The sequence below is a fragment of the Schistocerca nitens genome, chromosome 1 (assembly GCF_023898315.1).
Source record: "Schistocerca nitens isolate TAMUIC-IGC-003100 chromosome 1, iqSchNite1.1, whole genome shotgun sequence".
NCBI classification, from domain to species: domain Eukaryota; kingdom Metazoa; phylum Arthropoda; class Insecta; order Orthoptera; family Acrididae; genus Schistocerca; species Schistocerca nitens.
In genome coordinates this window covers 1140322271-1140335747 of record NC_064614.1, presented here as the reverse complement: position 1 = coordinate 1140335747, position 13477 = coordinate 1140322271, and positions in this window count along the sequence as shown.

Here is a 13477-nt window from a genome sequence, read left to right as displayed (position 1 = left end):
AATCGGATAATGTGAAATTGGAGTTCCACTGTAATACACAGTGAGCAAAGCATGTTTCATTTTGTTACATTCGAATGTGAGCTGTGTAACTGGAAGAAAGATTTATATATGAACTATAAAATATATGTCAAAATGAAGCTCACAAACGTGAAAGAAAAACTATTCTAAAGATTTAGAACTGGCCGTGATGATCAGTGCACTGGCACCGAGGAAGATCTATGAGACTGTATCCACTGAACTGCAAGTGAGGTGAACATTGCTGATTTCCAGGCTTCTTCAACCTAGTGAAACAGATTTTGCAAATTATATGTAAAAGGAAGTCACAAAATTATGAAATTTACTTAAAGTAACTGTGTAGAGGAGAAATCGCTAATAGGTAATACTATACAAAAATTTGTAGTTGACTTAAGACAAAACTTCTTGTTATTCCCTAAATTCTGAATATAAAGCCAGTGAGTCAGGTTTGATGCAAGAATGCTATGACACATTTGTATACAACATCACTGATGATCAGAGGCAGTGGATTATTTTTTCTGCAGAGTTACCAGTATATCTGTCTTCATGTAACTCAAGGCAAATTGTTGCTGTTGTTGTGGCCTTCAGTCCATAGACTGGTTTGATGCAGCTCTCCATGGTACTCTATCCTGTGCAAGCTTCCTCATCTCCCCGTACTTACTGCAACCTACATCCTTCTGAATCTGCTTAGTGTATTCATCTCTAGGTCTCCGTCTCTCATTTTTACCCTCCACGCTGCCCTCCAATACGAAATTGGTGATCCCTTGATGCCTCAGAATATGCCCTACCAACCGATCCCTTCTTCTAGTCAAGTTGTGCCACAAATTTCTCTTCTCTCCAATTCTATTCAATACCTCCTCATTAGTTATGTGATCTACCCATCTAATCTTCAGCATTCTTCTGTAGTAGCAGATTTCGAAAGCTTCTATTCTCTTCTTGTTTAAACTATTTATTGTCCACGTTTCACTTCCGTAGATAGCTACACTCCATACAAATACTTTCAGAAACAACTTCCTGACATTTAAATCTAAACTCACTGTTAACAAATTTCTCTTCTTCAGAAACGATTTCTTTTCCATTGCCAGTCTACATTTTATATCCTCTCAACTTCAACCATCAGTTATTTTGCTCCCCAAATAGCAAAACTCCTTTACTACTTCAAGTGGCTCATTTCCTAATCTAATTCCCTCAGCATCACCCGACTTAATTCAACTATATTCCATTATCCTTGTTTTGCTTTTGTTGATGTTCATCTTATACCCTCCTTTCAAGACACTGTCCATTCCGTTCAACTGCTCTTCCAAGTCCTTTGCTGTCTCTGACAGAATTACAATGTCATCGGCGAACCTCAAAGTTTTTATTTTCTTCTCCATGGATTTTAATACCTACTCCAAATTTTTCTTTTGTTTCCTTTATTGCTTGCACAATATACAGATTGAATAACATCAGGGATAGGCTACAACCCTGTCTCACTCCCTTTCCAACCACTGCTTCCCTTGCATACCCCTCGACCCTTCTAACTGCCATCTGGTTTCCATACAAATTGTAAATAGCCTTTCGCTCCCTTTATTTTACCCCTGCCACCTTCAGAATTTGAAAGAGAGTATTCCAATCAACATTGTCCAAAGCTTTCTCTAAGTCTACATATGCTAGAAACTTAGGATTGCCTTTCCTTAATCTATTTTCTAAGATAAGTTGTAGGGTCAGTATTGCCTCACATGTTCCAATATTTCTACAGAATCCAAACTGATCTTCACTGAGGTCGGCTTCTATCAGTTTTTCCATTCATCTGTAAAGAATTCGCGTTAGTATTTTGCAGCTGTGAATTATTAAACTGATAGTTCGGTAATTTTCACATCTGTCAACACCTGCTTTCTTTGGGATTGGAATTATTAAATTCTTTTTGAAGTCTGAGGGTATTTCGCCTGTCTCATACATCTTGCTGACTAGATGGTAGAGTTTTGTCAGGACTGGCTCTCCCAAGGCTGTCAGTAATTCTAACGGAATGTTGTCTACTCCCGGGGCTTTGTTTTGACTTAGGTCTTTCAGTGCTCTGTCAAACTCTTCACGCAGTATCATATCTCCCATTTCATCTTCATCTACATCCTCTTCAATTTCCATAATGTTGCCCTGAAGTACACCGCCCTTGTATAGACACTCTATATACTCCTTCCACCTTTCTGCTTGCCCTTCTTTGCTTAGAACTGGGTTTCCATCTGAGCTCTTGATATTCATGCATGTGGCTCTCTTTTCTCCAAAGGTCTCTTTAATTTTCCTGTAGGCAATATCTATCTTACCCCTAGTGAGATAAGCCTCTACATCTTACATTTGTCCTCTAGCCATGCCTGCTTAGCCATTTTGCATTTCCTGTCGATCTCATTTTTGAGACGTTTGTATTCCTTTTTGCCTTCTTCATTTACTGCATTTTTATATTTTCTTCTTTCATCAATTACACTCAATATTTCTTCTGTTAGCCAAGGATTTCTACTAGTCCTCGTCTTTTTACCTACTTGATCCTCGGCTGCCTTCACTACTTCATCCCTCAGAGCTACCCATCCTTCTTCTACTGTATTTCTTTCCCCCATTCTTGTCAACCATTCCCTAATGCTCTCCCTGTAGCTCTCTACAACCCCTGGTTCTTTCAGTTTATCCAGGGCCCATCTCCTCAATTTCCCACCTTTTTCCAATTTCTTCAGTTTTAATCTACTGTTCATAACCAATAGATTGTGGTCAGAGTCCACATCTGCCCCTCAAAATGTCTTACAATTTAAAACCTGGTTCCTGAATCTCTGTCTTACCATTATATAATCTATCTGATACCTTCCAATATCTCCAGGCTTCTTCCATGTATACAATCTTCTTTTATGATTCTTGAACCAAGTGTTAGCTATGATTAAGTTATGCTCTGTGCAAAATTATTCCGGGCGGTTTCCTCTTTCATTCCTTACTCCCATTCCATATTCACCTACTACGTTTCCTTCTCTTCCTTTTCCTACTGTCGAGTTCCAGTCACCCATGACTATTAAATTTTCGTCTCCCTTCATTATCTGAATAATTTCTTCAAATTAGGAGTAAATAATTCATTGCTTTTGTTGGACTCTTTGGCCTGGACATGACAATACCTCTGTCTTTATGAGGTCGATGAAAAGACTTTTAATGTAATTTGGATTCAAGCCAGAACTAATGGTGTGATTCAGCCTCTCAATAAAGAAATTTTTCCTCAGTGTAAAGTATTTTGCAAAAAACTGTTGGTCAGCACAATTTCCAATTGCTCTTTCTTATTTCAGGTTTATCAGTGGAATAGTATCGTTAAACTTCAGACATTTGCGCATCACTGATTTGCCTCACCACATTCTACAAATCTGATTGAGTGTGCTGTTATGCAGCATTATATGCAGAACAACAACCACAACCATTTCTTTCTCCATCCCAACTTTGTCTTAATAAAACTAGCACTTACTATGAATTTCCTTGGTAGTTTAATTTTCTTTTATCAATGATGGTGGGTGTAAGGAAAACGTTTGTTTTTGTCATTCAGTAAGCACTTCACATTTTTCTAGCAGCTATAGAGAAACCATTTTCAGGGTCACCACAAGTTTCCGTGAGTGAAATTCCCTGATATTTCCCTGATTTCCAGACAAGTTTTAGCATTTTTCCCCAACAAATTTTGACCTCTGAAGGGTAAGTTAAAACGTAAGTTGATATTCTGTCTTTGTAGCTATGGTACAAGAGACAATAGTGCAAACAAGGAAATATCTAACAAAAATTTGCAAGCAAATGACATTTCCTGATAAAAACAAAAATATTAAGTACTAACATCAACATCTTTTGCCATGAACTGTTTTTAGATGGAGAAAGCAAGCCAAATGGTATATGTTTTTCATTTAGACCACTGATATAATTTTATTTGATGACAAAAATATGGACTTCCTTGGAGTCGCAAGACAGATTTAAAATATTTTCACCGATTTCAGAAATAACCTCAGAAAAAAGTAGGTCTCTTGACAGAAGGGTATAAGGTGGGGAGGAATTGTGTAAATCAACACTGTAAGTGACTGCAATAAAGTGGTGGTTCTACTTTGTTCATTATTGTCAGTTATGACCGACTGTGTTACTTCTATTATTTTACAGGTATTTTGCGATTTTTCTTTTGAGAAATCTATGAGTACATAGCGTACAACCATCAGCGAGTGAAACAATTTTCTTCTTCTTGTCATCCATACTTTCCAGCATATAAACTATTTTCAAAGTGCCAAAATGCACAAGAACAAATAAAATGCCTTTAAATGCCACACTATACAACATACTTGTGGTGAGACAGTCGCAATTCCTGAAATCCACCATATGGCCTCTGGCCTGCTGATGAGCACTGCAGTCCTTGGTCCATGGATAAACCATAAAAATCTGCTGCTTTATGCCACACACAAACAGACCCAGCCTGAAGGGAGATTGATGAGACTAGATCTGATGGGAAGGGTCTGCACATTAGAGGGAATCGAATGGCTTCAAATCAGCAGGCATGATCCATTACAGATACCCATAGAAATGGCCTGCAGTTTTGGCCCATCATGGAAATCCACTTGTGGCCAGCTATTCATAAGCCACAGACAACAAGCTGATGAAATGATACCACAGCAATCAATCCATGAAACAGATAACTTGTTCAAATACCCTGAGAATGAATAATAATGCTGATAGGCAGCAACTCACCATAAAGATTATTACTGAGCCACAGTCAGGCATGTAGAAAAGACAGTTACACTCTCACAACTAAAATTTCAGCCATGGCTTTTGTTAGAAAATGAGAGCACTCACACATTCACACAATCACTCAGAAACAACTTATGCTAGCATGACCGCCGTCTCCAGCTGCTGCGTCTATAGTCCCTGAGAATCAGATCCGAACAAACCACTTCTCATACCTCCCTGTCTCTTGCCGGCAGCTGCTAGGCTAGTGGCAAGAAGTGGTGATAGCATTGACTGCAAGCTGAAGGGAGTGGTAGGAATGAGAGAAGCAGCAGTAATGAGTGAGTAGGGAAGCGGCGCGTTTACTCAGCTGCGCCCAGCCAATGACGATGTATGACTCGCAGTAAACAAACCATTTCATCTATTGAGACAAAAATGAGATTTTTACAGTGTTTTTTTTTTTTCAAAATTCCCTGATATTTCCCTGTTCCCTGATTTCCATGCTTTCCAAAACCTGTGGTAACCCTGGGTTTCATTGTTAATCAAATAAACATTATTTAAAAATTATTATAAGAATTGTGCTATGGGAACTGAAGTATTTCATATCAACAATTTAAAGTCCTGGCTGAGCTGTTGGTTGGGGGGAGGGGTTGTTTGGGGGAAGAGACCAAACTGCGAGGTCATCGGTAAAGTCCTGACTAATGTAAGTCATATGTAATGTTGCATCGCACATTGCCTTGACTTTATTCCCACTACTAATCAGTTATGTAACAATTACATCTGCATTAGTTTAGCTGTAGGTATGAGCTACGACTTATTAAAAAATTAATGAGTTGAGGCATTTTTACTAAGGTTTAAGTGCTTAAAATTCATGTGTGTGCACTGTGGACTTTGTGCTATGTGGCACTACATTCTCTTGTCATGGCTGCCTCTGATTATTTGCTGATTTATGCACTAGGAGGGAAGGACTGTACAAACCACTGTTACAATCAGTTCTCCATGTGACAAATATTTTTAAAAAATACTTACAGCACACATAGCAGCTAGAATTTTGTCAGCACACTTTATTTGGTGTATTCCAGATAGGTTTCGATATGTCGGATTGGACCATTTCCTTGTTAGTACCGATGTGCCAGAGGATTATTCCAGAGGACAGAATTGAGTGAAATTATACTACTAATCCTTTCCACAGGTTAACATTGCATGATAAATTTCTAAGTGCAAAGCAAGCAGAACTGAGATTTTTGTTAACAGATTCTCATGCTCTTGCCACCTTAGTTTATTAACCATTTTGGTGCCTAGGAGCTTCACCTATGGATCATTATCCACTGTATGTCAGCTGATCTCTACTTGTGGTCCCTGTAAGTCACAGTTATTTTTTTGGAATTTATTCTATGACTTCTTGTAAGATTAACAACTAAGCCATTGGCTGTGAGCCAGTTGTACGACTATGACATTATTCTCCTGTTTGTGGCTGGTATGGATATGTTCGATCCTTCCATGAGTTTACTTGTACTATCTGCAAACACTAGTTTTTGAAGAGTCCTTTGAGGTCCCAGGTAAATCATTTATATAGACCAAGCACATGAGGAAGTCAAGCAAGGAACCTTGTGGCACACAGTATTTAACGTTTCCCCATGTCTGTCCATGACATGATCCTAACAGTTCATGTAGCAAACATGTCTTTTTCTGCACATGCGTACTTAATTCAAATATTAAAAAAAAAAATTGACATAATTGTGCCCTGTCATTTGTTGCTCTACAATTTAGTGAAATTTGAAACTTGCCTGCGTTCTATCATGAAAAGTGTTCTACAACCATCAATGACCATCAAATTGTTACTGATGGTATTCCATGTCATGTATGGAATTTGTATTCAAGCAGTGACAAAATTCAAGTGTCATACCACTGGCTCCAATGTGAATATGTTAATAACACTGTAGGTAAAATGTAGAGAAACTTTCTGCATGTGATACTCGTCAGGAAGGTGGCACTAGAATATTGACATGGCCAGAAAGCTACTGGTTGCTAGTTGTTGGGGTGTACTTGTGGTGCAAAATCAATGATTGACATTTTGTAGATTTAAGGTACATATGATGGACACTTTCTCTGTCTTTTACCTTTAAGATATTGATATAATATCTTTTTTTTTTTTTTTCTTTTTTTTTTTAAGCATGTGTAACAATGTTACCTAAATGCAGTAACCGTTGCATATAAAAACCTGAGGTGCTATACTGATATTAATGTCTATGAGGGAAGCAAGAATGCAGATCATGGACAGTTGTAGGTGGTCACTGTCCAGTTCATGGCCCACCAAGAGAAAATATATGCCATTGAATTACATAAAAAATAAGGACCAAATAACCAAAGACAGTGGAAGTATCAGAAATGATGAGCTGGTAAAAAATGGCTTGTTGCATGTAGTAGTAATAATAGTAGTAGTACAGGTTGGGTTAAAAAAAGTGCTGCAGAGAACAGAGTTCCAGGGTACAAAGAAACAAAGCAGAGGAAAGGATATACAGTACTACACTGACTATACCAAAATCTGAAAGTGACCACTATTCATCTCTCAGCACTTTTCGACCCTGGTCAGCAAGTTGCTGCAGGCAGACTGAAGTTGGACTGCTGGAATTGCTGCAATCTCATCTGCAATGTTCTGCTGGCATTCTTGAAAAGGCTGTGAGGGTTGTTGGGATATGTCTTAGATTTGAGGGCTCCCCACACAAAGTAATCAGACACTGGTACATCAGCAGACGAGGGTGGCCAGTTAGCCCCCCAATCAGTGACTCTGCTAGCAACTCTGTCAGGTATGAAGACTGTGTAAATGAGCTCCATGGCTTGGCCGGTGATATGGGCTGTTGTTCCATCCTGTTGGAGGTGACTAAAGGTCTTATCCTCCTACATTAATGCTGCCACAAATGGTTTCAAAATGTTGCCAATGTAATGAGCGAAAGTCAGTATGTGACGAATGATTTGGGACCAATTATGCAATGTGCAGAGACTGTGCACCAAACCCCAATCTTCTGATCGTGCAATAGTGTTTCATGGAAGTTACATGGATTTTCTACCACCCAAAATCTGTGATGTGAGCTGACATAACCACTCAGGCGAAACCAGGCTTCATCAGACAGTTAGAACAGATCCATGTCCAAAACATTCATTGTTACCTCAGTGAACATACACTCACAAAACTGAAGGCACTGAGGACATTCTGCTGGTTTTCATGTATGAACAATAGACACATGGTAGGGATGCATGGTGGAAATGCAGGTGGAGTATTCGTCTTCATGATCAATGTGATACGCTTGCCTCTTGCGACTAGTGTTGGGTTGGTTTGGTGGAACTCTGGAACATTTTCTGGTGAACTGAAGCCACATTTCCTGGTGTGCTTACACATTTTCGAATGTTTTTTGACATGTCCAAACAGATCTTGTTTCACACCATTTTTGGACTAAGCATTGCATGGCCCTCTTTGTTGGAACTTTGAAACCATTAAACTTCTCAGCAAACAACTGACCATATTGCTTCCATGACTTTGTTGTTTTGTAACTTTCCACAAAGAAAACCTGTTGCTGCACTGTGACTACCATCATCCCCTTTGCACTGCTAGACACTTACTGACATGGCCCGCACTATGCTCAGAAATGGTGTGGGTCACGTGGCAGGCGTACATGTGTTTCACGTCACAGGGTGTGACTATATGCATACATTCATATCCAATAGTGTCCACTCGTATGGGCCAGTTTTATTTGCCCCACCCTGTAGTAGTAGTGGTACTCGTGATGGTGGTGGTGGTAGTTTTATTCATTCATGGATAACTTTTACAAGGATATTGGACACGTTATGGTGTTACAACTTAAAAACAACAAAATAACGTAATTCATATACACAGCAATTTACCCACTTAACAGGTCTAGTTTGGCAAGGATGGGACAGGTGGTCTCCTATGGGCCTACAGCAGGAACAGTCCGACCCCACCATTTTCCTGAAGTAATTAGGGGAAATGGTGGAAAACTGAAATCAGGTTTGTTGGATGAAGACTGGAGGCTCTATCTTTATTAATAAGAGACAGCACTATCTCATTTGGTCTACCCTAATGTGTAAAGTTTTGCAAGACTGGTACTACTGTGTTCATTTCTCACTACCAGTCACTGCACACCCTTCACACACTATTCACTCACTATTTTCTAATGTAACATAACACCCACTGTTAGCTGACATCAGAACCATAGTGATGATGTTTTGTTTCAATTTTTCTACCCCAACTTGCCATTTGCTAGCCTGATATATTGTGTCAACATTCCTCTATAATGATTGAGATGATGCGCTATGTTAGTATTTATACAGTGCATAGTTTTGAAAGTAGGATTTCCTAGAAAAATGAAACATAGTGTGAAAGTCTTATGTGAATTGATAGATGTTTTATTATTGTTGTTGTTATTTAATTGTATTACAATTTTAACTAAACCCCTACTCTATGATTTATCTAAGTGATTCTTCACTTGCTGCCTGTTCTAATAAGTTTGTTTTAGTAATCACTTCAATATCCTTATGCAATGAATTTTACAGCTTTATTCCTTGATAAAAATGCTGTGTTGAGTTTTACATTAATTTTTTTCAGTCTTGATCTTGTTCTGTGGAATGGACAGAGGTGTTTGTTTAATAATTGTCAGTGTTATTTCCCACATGCACTACTTAACAGTAAATGTACTCAAATAGTGCGGTTAAAATCTGTGTCTTGAACACATTTATACAATAATCTCAGTTACATTTGTGGTTGTTATTATCATGTCTCTTTTCTGTAGTTTGACAACTGTGTGCATATTGTGTGTATTCGTTCCCCAGAAAAAAATTTCTGTTGCTAAGAATTAAATGTGCATACGAACAGCATAGAACTAAAATATGCTGTCTGTTATGCACTAATGACAGGGCTCTTAGTATGGCATAACTTGCTGATGACATTCTGTTTGTGAGTGCATTTTTGTAGTGATCTTACTTCAATTAAGAATCAAACTGGCAGGTGCTATTTATAAAACTAGTTGACAATATGGCCATCAATCTTGCTTTTTCCGCTCTAACAGCTGTGATTTTTGTAGCTGTGTTCTGAGTCGTTCAGTGCTAATTCTGTACATGCATTTGTCCTGGACTTAGCAATTATGAAACAATTCAGTCCAAATTAGATATAGTAGACTTTCACTAGTCCTGCCATTTCTTGCACATACAGATGCCAGATTAGCACAAGTGCCGGATTATTGTAAGTGTATAATATTTATTTAAAAAAAAAATACATTGTTTTTCAGAGACTGTTTCTTTTTGTGTTGACTCCTTCTATACAAGCTATTATTACATTAGAGACGATGAAATATTCATCCAACATTGTACTCAGCAGCAATGTGTTTCTGCAAAGAATCTCAGTTCAACGTATCTAAAATTTTCTGCTTGAAGTCTAGCATAATGTGTTTCATTTCAGAAGGCATGATACTAAATGTTTAACATTGTTGCACATGATAATTCATTGTCATGTGGCTTTTTGCATTTGGGCTGGGTTACAGAGAGGACAAACTACAGACGGCCATATTCCCAAGAGTTTAGCATATTTATTTCACCTGTATTGGTATAGTTAACTCGAAAAAACTGTTTGACAAAGAGATTGTACTCTTACCAAACAGTACCAACTTACTTTGTAATATTCAGTCTCACTGGTTTTGTTGTCACCAGTACAGTGTATATTGGGCACAAAGCTTTTTTCTGCCAGCATATGCCATCTGTATACACAAAATTATATTAGATTCTATTGCATGCTTTGGAGTTATTAGCTCTTAATATAATTGTTGTCTCAGTATACTATTCTCCAAATGGAAAATTTTCTCAACCAAATGGAATCTTGCTTGTGCTACTTAATGCACTTCAAATCAAAAATTGTATTATATGGTGATTTTATTGTACGCTTTGGTGAAGAGGGCACTAAGGAGGGGGAATTTATAAGCCTAGTGGCAGTTATGGGCTGTTTCAAGCAAACCGTCTACCACCCTGAGGTGATGCCTGCCTTGACACTGCGGTCACAAATCTAAATACTTGGGACTATGAGATGACTGCAGTTGACCCAATGATCTCTGACCATAGTGCATTAGTTATAGAACTATATACAAAAACAGATAAAAATCACCCAACTATTACCTGGTATTCTAAGTATTCACAAAAAGGCTAATAAATAACCAAACATTAAATGCTTTTCAGAGAGCAGTGTCTGCAGTAAAATGGCAACCTGGATTGCTAGAAATGTCAATGACTGGTGTATTTAAAGAGTTTTTCCAGATCATCAAAAACAAATTTGACTATATCTATCCATAGAACACAAAAACTGTCCTGTAAGCATGTCACAATGAAGCCACATTGTGAAAGGAAAAACATGGTATACTGATGAAGCGAAAAAATTAAAATCCCTAGTACTGATGTTACATAATCACTACAAAACAGCAACAGATCCCAGTGCAAAGGAAGTATTCTACAGCAGATATTTACAAGCAAAAATATATCATAGAAAAGCAATGAGAGGCTAATTGAAGGAGATGATAACCCATGCAAGGCAGCCTGAGGCCTGATCAATGAATGCAGGAAGAAAACTACCTCTCCCTTAATTCTCAGACCTCAATATACACATTACAACTGTTGTAATAAATGACAAAAGAAACACCATGATTAACTGGAGTGAATTACTAAAAAAATGATATAATAAAGATGGTAAAATCTTATAAACTTTCCGATAATCAGGATTTATATGGCATGTCTACTAATGCCTTCAAGAAAATGCAATTCCTGAACTACTGACTATGGTAATCAATAAATATTTCACTGCTGGTACATTTCCAGACTTTCTAAAACTTGCATGAACAGTGTCAGTTTATAAAATGTGTGACCTGGCAACATTAGTAATGTTCAGACCAATCTTGACCACTCCAGTTACCACCACAGTTATTAAGATTGCAACCACTATGGTTATTAAGATTGGAATGAAATACCAAATATCAAATTACTTCTAAATTAATGAACTCTTCACAACTGCGCAGCATGGTTTCTAGAAAGGCAACTCTACAACAGCAGTAGTACTAGATCTAGTTACTACTATAAAGGGGAGTTTTTAGAGCAATGTATCTTTACATGAATGTGTCCATGCACAGTCTGCACAGCTGCAATAACACTGTGTCCCAGATGGTGCAGTGGTTAATGCACCTGTCTAGTAAACAGGAGATCCCAGGTTCAAATCTGGGTCTGGCACACATTTTCACTCATTGCTGCTGATTCCGCATAATGTTTCAACTCTGCTGATATCACTAAGCCTTTCCCTTTCTTTTCCTTTGTTGCAATCTCCTCTTTCAATTTACATATAACAACAAATCTGTAGAAATGATACTTTGTGACCTTCGTAAGGCATTTAACTGCATTCCTCATGAGGTTCTCCTAAAGCAACTCAGTAAGTATGTAGTTGGAGACACTGTTCTGGAAACACTCAGATCCTGTCTGGAAAACAGAAGGCAGATTTTATCAGTTCAAGGAGGGCTGTCATGTGAATGGAAGTTGTTATATGTCATGCCACTGGGATTGGTAATAGGATCCCTCTTGTTCCTAGTATTTGTAAATGATTTAACCTCTCATGGACAGTACTTGCAATTTGTGGATGACACAACTCTGTACTCGAAAGCCATTAATGTCAGCAAGGCTCAAGAAGTAGTAAATACTTTGTTTGATGCTACAAGGAATGGTTTGTTGTAAACAAAATGTAAATACATGAAGAAAAAATGCAAAAATTGTTTTGTAGGCTCAGTGACAAAGGACACCTAAAAAGTGCAGGAACTGGGAAGTTTCTGGGGTTCATGATGGATAGTAAACTCACTTGGCAAGAACACACTGCACAAGAGTGTGACAAACTGTCATGAGTCATATACCTCCAGAGGAAACTGAAGCATGTGATAACTGATCAGTATTTGCAAGGCCTTTACAAATGATATGTTTGGAATCACTTAGCAAGCTTCAGCTGCCAATCACCATATGACTTCTAGGAAGTCAGTCCTCTTCAGAATGGTTACACAATTTTCATTATTAATAGCTGACCACAACAACCTGAGAAGAGGGTGGCAATACTTATTTTTTGGCATTACAGTTTTCTACTACAGCTCTGTTGTTAGACAATGCCCAACACATTTCCATTAGTATAAAATAAATAAATATTACCCTTGTCCATCAGCTGACAGAGAGCAGTCACATTTAGTGGTAAAAATAATGTGTTGATATCTTCATCTGTGATTTCATGATTGGCAAAATTTGAAGGTGCGTCATTGAGAAGCACCAGAGCTTTCCTTGGTAAATTGTTGTCTTCCAAATGTTTCTCTACAGCTGATACTAATTCATTTTGGAACCAGATTTTAAATATTTCTGAATTCATTCGTGCTATCTTTTGATGAGTGTAATGTAAGGCCAGTAATTCCTGATTTTTCAGGTTTTTGAAAGCTCTATATTTTCTTTTATTTCCCTGTTAATGTAAGCTTAAGCTAGTGGTTGCCAGTTGCATTACTGCAAGCCTTGCAAGCCAATATGGTAACTCATCCCATACTTTTTTTGTATGTGGGTGCAGCAGCTTCCTTTTCTGAAGCAATCATTCTCTTAGGCATCTTATAATTTAAACCAATATCATCACAATTGTAAAGTAATTTAAAACATCATCATCACAGTTGTACAACTGTTCACCAGAGTTTCCCTCCTCATCAATTAACTTTGAGAG